Raw genomic sequence first — 7,685 nt, 5'->3', positions numbered from 1 at the left:
TGTGGGCTGTTGGTGTCTTTGGCAGGGGGTGAGTGCAGGGTTCCTGTTGTGGGTCCTTTGTTCTCACGAGGGCAGCGCCTGTTTCCCCATCTCCTGCCTGCCCAGACTGTTCCCGTGCGCAGAGAGACTGGCCTGTTTCAGCTGCAGCGGTGTAGCCTGCGTTGGCTAGTCTGGCCGGCACTCACACCGTTTGCTGATCAGCACTTGAAGTGTGTCCGTCGTAGCTGAGACACTGAATATTTCATCTAATTTTTATTAATTAAAATGCAGGTTTAAAAACTTGATTCCGTTATTAGAAAGCATTTAAGAATGTCACTTGGCCACATGAGTCTACTTTGTCAACTATATATTTTATGAGTCTAAGTGCAGATCAGATATTTTCAATGCAAATTTCACTGCAAATTGAAATGTGCTACATATGTAAGCTATGCTGATGGTTTTTGAGGACTTAATGTGAAATAACCTATGTAAAATATCTCAATCATTTTTCTTATATTTCATGTTGAAATGGTAATATTTTCAATCTGTTGGGATAAGTATGATACATTATTAAAATTATTTTTTATTTTTGAGATGGAGTCTTGCTCTGTTGCCCAGGCCAGAGTGCAGTGGTGCAATCTTGGCTCACTGCAACCTCCGCCTCTTGGGTTCAAGTAATTCTTCTTCTTCAGCCTCCCGAGCAGCTGGGACTATGGATGTACACCACCACACCTGGCTGATTTTTATATTTTTGTAGAGACAAGAGTTTCACCACGTTGGCCAGGCTGGTGTCGAACTCCTGATCTCAAGTAATCTGCCCACCTTGGCCTCCCAAAGTGCTGGGATTACAGGCATGAGCCACTGCACCCGGCCATTATTACAATTAATTTTGTGTGTGTGTGTGTGTGTGTGTGTGTGTGTTTACTTTTATTAATGTGACTAAGAACAATTTTTTTTCCCCCTGAGATGGAGACTCACTCTGTTGCCTGGACTGGAGTGCAGTGGCACAATCTCAGCTCACTGCAGCCTCTGCCCCCTGGGTTCAAATGATTCTTCTGCCTCAACCTCCTGAGTGGCTGGGACTACAGATGCATGCCACCATACCTGGCTAATTTGTGTATTTTTAGTAGAGATGGGGTTTCACGATGTTGGCCGGGATGGTCTTGAACTCCCAACCTCAGGTAATCTGCCCGCCTCAGCCTCCCAAAGTGTTGGGATTACAGGCATGAGCCACCGCACCTGGCCATGTTTATTAATACGACTAAGAACATTTTGAATTGCACCTGTGGCTCCACTGGTGTCCTGGGCAGGTGGCTCTGTGGTGTCCACACAGGTTGTCTGCTGTGTCTTCATCTTCGCTGCATGTGACTTTTTGGTTCCTGTGGCACGTGGAGTCCTGTATGGGACATTGGTTCTACAGTAGATTTATAATAAGGATGTACCTACTAAAAAATACAAAATAAAAAGAATAGAAACAAACATAGAAATAAGTATCACCTCACAAAAATTTTGGAAAGTAGAAAAAGGAAGATGCATTCACAGTTTTTTAGTAGCCGATATCCAGGCTGTCTTCATAAGCATGGATAACGTGTCCCTCTCCTGCATGGATAGACACCGTTTTCTCACCTTAAGTGTTTGTGATTGAAGGATTCTTGATGTGTTGACTTGGAGGATGCAGTTGTTGAGCAGTAGTTTATCTAAAGATTGTAAGAAACTTTTGGAAACATTTCATGTCCTTTTTTCCCTTGGAAAACGTGGGTTGAAGAAATCGCCGCTTGCCAAAAATAAGCCGTGAAACGGATTTCAGAGTAACTCTAGTTACATGCTGGTGAGGAGCCATGGAATACCATTTACAGTTGAAAATAGAGGGCTGTGAAGTTTTCATAAGTAGTGAACCCCGTCAGAATTACACATTTTGATTATGGCTCTAAATTTTATATTAAAGAAATAAAAATTTTATCGTATTTTATTACCGTCTTTTGCTCCTTCAGGTATAGCATACATGCTAGATTCTAGACCTGTTTCTTGTGTTACAGTGGTGTTACCCAGGCAGGTTATCAGGTAGTGAAGGTGATGTCGAGTGGTGGTGGTGAGCCCAGTGAGGGCACATCATTGCTGTGTGTGATGAGGGCCTGTGGGTTGCTGTGGGATTCCCAAACCCTGGCTCCTCTGTCTCCTGCTTCTGTCCTTACTCACACTGCTGGTGGTTTTCTGGTGTGAGCCACGGGGGCAAGTGGGATTGACAAGCCTGCTGTCACATGAGGAACCTGAGTTAAAGTGGAGCTGAAAGCATGTCCTCGCTCTTGATGTTGTGCAGAGAACCACTTGTGCTTCTGGCCCAATGGGGCGGGTGGAACCAGGCCCTGGTTTGGCTCTCCTCCCCTCCATGTTCCCCTGTCCTGTCTGATTTGCTTTCACACTGATGTAAGAGTTACTTTCCCTCAGCCTCCCAAAGTGCTGGTATTACAGGCATTAGCCACTGCGCCCGGCCAGCATCCTTTCAAGTACTGGGGTATACACAAGCTCCCAGCTTCTAGCTAGGAGTCATTTGGTCCCTCTTTATCCCAAAGGACCTGCCACCATCATTGGTTCCCAAAGCCCAGCAGGGTCCAGGCTCTTCAGCCTCCAACCACTTTGCATTTCTTTTCTGCTTTTCGTTCATGGAGATAAAGATTAACATATTTTTCAGCCTGGGCATGTCTTTTTTATGTACTTTATTTTTTATTTTTATTTTTTTTGAGATGGAGTCTCACTCTGTCACCCAGGCTGGAATGCAGTGGCGGGATCTTGTTTCACTGCAACCTCTGCCTCGCGGGTTCAAGTGATTCTCCTGCCTCAGCCTCCTGAGTAGCTGGGACCACAGGTGTGCACCACTATGCCCAGCTAATTTTTATATTTTTAGTAGAGACAGGGTGTTGCCATATTGGCCAGGCTGGTCTCGAACTCCTGGCTTCAAGTGATCCTCCTACCTCAGCCTCCCAGAGTGCTGGGATTACAGGATTACAGGTGTGACCACCGCGTGCGGCCTTCATTTACTGTGTATATCTCATCTATTACTGCTGCAGTTTGCAGAAGAGAGGATGCCCTCAAACCTAACTTCTCCAGACCATCCCAAATGGGAAGTCTGCTCCACGTCAACAGTGTTGTTGCTTTTAAAGACTATACGTCAACATGCCAGATTATAGCAAAAGGATGTCGAGGGCGCAATAGGAAAGCAAGCCTGAGAGTCCTGGAGAGAAGGTGGCAGAGCTGCGTTTTGAAGGTGGTTCCTTCTTCAGACCCTGCCCTTCCTGCCTTGTTCCTCCAGTTGCGAGATTTGCTGTTGGAGCTCCTCCTTAGGCAAAGAGGTGAGGCTGGACTGAGAGGGAGATGGAGAAGCTGCCAGAGGTTCTTTTGGATCTAGAATCGAGACAGCAGTTCCAGCCAGGTCTGGAGGTGGGTGCTGTCACCCAGCCCCCAAGGGAATGGTACTGATTGAAGAATGTGGCAAGAACTCCCTGGCCGGGAGAGGGAGGTGCTCGCTCCTTTGAATCGCCTGAGCCCAGGCTGGAAGGCCCAAGGGGGAGGATGAGGCCAGCTCACTCCAGCTCCATCTCCTCCCTTTAACCCTGAGCTAGTCACCCTCCCAGACTCCAGTCCCTTTTCCTAAGTGCCCTCCCTGCAAAGTCTGCACGGAGCAGTGCTCCCTCGCGCCAGCTCGCCCCGCACTTTCTTGTCTTTCAGCAACCCCATGGGTTTGAACCTGAGATGATTCATGTTCCTAAAAGCCTCTTTGGGCTGAGGGAAGGCGTGGGTGGCTCTGCCAGTTTTGGAGTGGGGGCCGCCTCTTCTCAGAGCCGCTGCGAGGGCCAGGGCCACCCTCCCAGGCGGGTGTCTCTGGGCTGGGCAGCAGCTTTGTAGGCAGCCCGGGCCATCCCCACTGGTCTGGGAGGCTGGGGGTGCACCGGCTCCTGCTCCCGATAGAGCCAAGGCACCTTCCTTACCTGAGAGCTGACTTTCTTGAAGAGCGGGCACAGAGGAGCTGGTAACCTGGGTGGTGTAGGCGCCCAGGAGAAAATCTGCGGCTCAGTCTCAGGGAGAAGTCTCCACCAGCATAGCTGTTGTAGAGATGGGGAAACTGGGCTGAGAGGGAAGGGAGCTTGCCCAACTCACCAGCCCTGGAGTGTTTTGAGCTTTGGGGGTGGATTTCCCAGGAAATGTGTTTTATGGCACCACCGTCTCTGGTCACCCACCCTGAGGTGTGGCGGGCCTGGACAGCCAGCTTGACTGAGGGCCAGGCTGGTGAAGTCAAACGTACCACTCAGGAAGGAGACCCAGCCCTTCTCCAGACAGAGTTCAAATGTGAGGACTGCCTTCTTTGGGCCTCAAATTCCCCACATGAATTCCAAGGACCCCTCTAGCTCCTACACTCTGGGCCAAGGTTTCCTCTGAGCCCCAGTCAGCCTAGAGGACCTAGGATACATCTTCCTTGGACAGAGACCCACCATACGGGCAGCAGGAGGTAGGGGTGGGGGTAGGCAAGGTTCCTGTGGGGAGGTGGAGCTGTCATCAGAGATGGTGTCTGCAGACAGTGGGTGTATCGTGGCTCTGCTACTACTTGCTGGGTGGCCCCATGATGTTTCTTTCCCCACTCTGGACCTCAGTTTCCCTATCTGTTCTGTGGAGATAAGATGCCTGCCTGCATATTTGTGAACTGGGATGTGTGGGGGCCAGTTGCAGTGTTTCTTGGTGTGGTCCTGGGGCAGCCTGCACCACCCCATAGAGATTTCTGGGCCCCACCCTAGGCTCACAGGACCAGAATCTCTGGGAATGAAGCCTGGGAATTTGCATTTCCACAGGCATCTGGCTGATTCTGACATGATTGAAAAGCACTAATAGTATATAGCAAGCTCTTTATAAAAGGTAAATTCATAGCTGCCTTTTACTAAATATAAATCTCACCTTCCCTTCCTCAGTTAAGGACACACACCGCAGTTGAAAATCACTGTGCCTTTCCAGATGCAGAATCTGACCTTTCCGATGAGATTCTGTTAACTGTTGCTTTCTGTAGTTTGTATTCCAAAACAAGGGGAATATCTTTCCATTTTTTCAATATAAATGTTTAGGTCAGATACGCTTTTTCAAACTGGACACACACACTCACACAGTTTAGGATTTCAGCTATGGCTTCCTCTCAAATTATTAGCCTCTTTCTGCCAGGGAGCAGTTTTTCCCAGACAAGACCCTGGACACATGCTGGTGGGGCCCCTCCTCATCAGAATCACTAGATCACGACTGACTCCTAGAGGTGGCTTTTTCTGCTTAAGTGTCAGCCCATGGGCTGGGATGTGACCCCCAAAGTTGCAGCAGAAGCTTCCACCCATCTTGGGCACCCCCCTGCCATCTATGGGGAAAGGCCTGTCCCTTGTCTTCTGAGCCCAGCTGGCCTCACAGGCATTCAGCAGATTGGAAAGTCGAAGCATGTGCTGTACTTGGCTGGGCTCTCCTGCACCCCTTTTTGGGGTGAGGTGGAGTGCATCCAGCCCCCAGAATCCCTGCCGTTTATTCCCCCCCCATCCCCACCCCCATACACACTCACAAGTACAAACACAGGCGCAGTCACTGTCGCACACCACTCTGGACAGCACCATTTCCAGCCTCAGGGGGGCAGTTTCCTTACAGGGAAGTTAATGAGGCACTAAAGAAGGCTCGGGGACAGGGAGAAAATCTATCGAGAAGAGGCTCCTAGACCTGGTTCTGCCTCTGAATTGCTGGGGGTCCTTGAGAAAGTTGCTTTCCCTCTCTGGTCTCAGTTTCCTCAGGTGAGAAATGGGGGGCCGGCCAAATGGTCTAAGGTTCTGGGAACCTCTAAGTCAGAGCCTGTAGCTGGTGGTCAAGATGAGGGAGAGGCCCTCAGGCTCAGCCGAATGCCTGAGAGTCAGGACAGGCCCAAAGGTGAGCAACCTGAGCACATCAGGTGGGTTCAAAGCTGGTGCATGAGCCCCACAGCCTGCAGAGCAGCTCTGCACTCGGGAGCCCGCTCGCACCAGCCCAGTGGGACTTCAGAGATGTGGGGTCCAGCCTCTCCTACTGTTGCAGGGCTGGGGGCCGGGAGCTGCAGATTCTGACCCCACAGCTGCCTTAGACATGCCAGATGGGCTGGGGCAAGACACACCCCTCTCTATGAACTGAGCAGTCAGTCCAAATAGATACACTAAAGAAGGGCCGTGGGATGGACCCAGCTGTAGCCTGGGGCTACAGACTAGCTTCCAGGGTACTCAAGCAGCTGGCCTCTGGGGTAGCAGCCCCGGGTATGAGAGGCAGGACTCAGAATCTAGGCCAAGCCTCTACAGGAATCCCCTCTGGAGAGCCCGGGCACTCTGCAGGAGGGGCAGCAGGCAGCAGGTGCACCAGGAGCATGTTTCACAAGGTGCCCAATATTGCATCTGCTCAGATAGGCAGCGAGTTGGAAAGTGGATGCAGTAGGCAGGGTGGCGGCTGCTCCCCAGAGCCAGGAGTCCAGCCCAGCACCCACCTGAGTCTGCCTCAGTCCTGCTCAACTGGGTTATCTGTGCTCTTGGCCCTCTGGTCCCACCCACAGAGAGAGGGCTTTGGGGCGACTAGGTGAGCTGGTCCTTGTGGGAGGATGTAACTGACTCCTGAGCCTGGCGAGCCAGGCAGCCCCTCACCAGCGTCCCCACCCCCATGTCTCCAGCCCCCCTCATTCCCTGATCCTCCCATCTGCTCCCCTGACCCAGCGGTTTCCTCTGCTCACTCTCTTTTCCTGCTCCCAGGCTCGCCTGGTCACGTGTCCTTCACTCTCCTCTGAGTCTCCCTCTTTCCAAGCCGCCTCCACTCTACTTGACACACTCTCCCTTAAGACACCAGAGTACACAAGCGCAAGTCCCCGCACCTCACCTTTACTCCCAGACATGGGAGGGAGATGACATGAAGACCCAAACGCCCCTTGGCAAGAGATCTGGGGTATGCAGAGGGGCAGATCTGAGGCTGTGGAAGCTCCAGGGGCTCCCTGCGGGAGGCTGCATGTAAGCTGGCTATTGAATTTGGCTCTGAGCTGAGACCCCTCCTTGAAGCTCCAGACCAGGAGCCAGCTGCTAGCTCGACCCCTCCATTTGGTGCCTCAGAGAAACCTTGCACTCTGTAGGTCTAACTCTGAACCCAGAAAATCCCCCCATGTCGGCCCTGTCTCTTCATAGGGAAAGCACCACCTCAGACCCAGTTCTGCACCAAACCCACATTTGAGTCATGGGGCTCCTGCCCTGCACTGTGAGCACTCTGGATAAGCCAGTGCCGAGGGGCAAAGAGCTCTGAATGCCAAGCCAGAACATGAGATTCAACTCCACCTCCAGCTCTGAGAGCTGTGGGTGGGGAAGGGCCCTAGTCCAGCTTGCTGTAGAAAGAACAGTCTGCCACTGTACGGCACATGGATGGCAGGGGCAGAGTGCAGGTGGAGAGAATAGAAGGTGGGCAGGGCAGGGGAGGCAGGGACATGGCTTTAGCCGTGGAGATGGGAGGACAGACGGGACTTGGGGGCTACTTGGATGAACCAAGGGAGGAGTCAGGAAGAGACACCCAGTTTTGTATCAGATGTGTAGAGCGTGGGATGCTGTTCACTGATCGAGGGAGGGGGAGGAGGAAGAGGTATGGCATGGGGAGGAGGTAGCTGAGCTCTGTCATTAATGTCATTTGAAGTCCCCAGGGAAAGA

The 7,685-nt window shown here is 51.7% G+C and overlaps 1 pseudogene; it reads left to right on the top strand.

Annotated features, from left to right (window-relative positions):
- The first annotated feature begins 3,094 nt into the window (after positions 1-3,094).
- On the top strand, positions 3,095-7,145 carry LOC129049992 (uncharacterized; annotated as a pseudogene).
- Positions 7,146-7,685: the final 540 nt, after the last annotated feature.

This window comes from Pongo abelii, chromosome 16, assembly GCF_028885655.2.
Source record: "Pongo abelii isolate AG06213 chromosome 16, NHGRI_mPonAbe1-v2.0_pri, whole genome shotgun sequence".
In the NCBI taxonomy this organism is placed as follows: domain Eukaryota; kingdom Metazoa; phylum Chordata; class Mammalia; order Primates; family Hominidae; genus Pongo; species Pongo abelii.
This window is presented reverse-complemented; position numbering and strand designations above follow the sequence as displayed.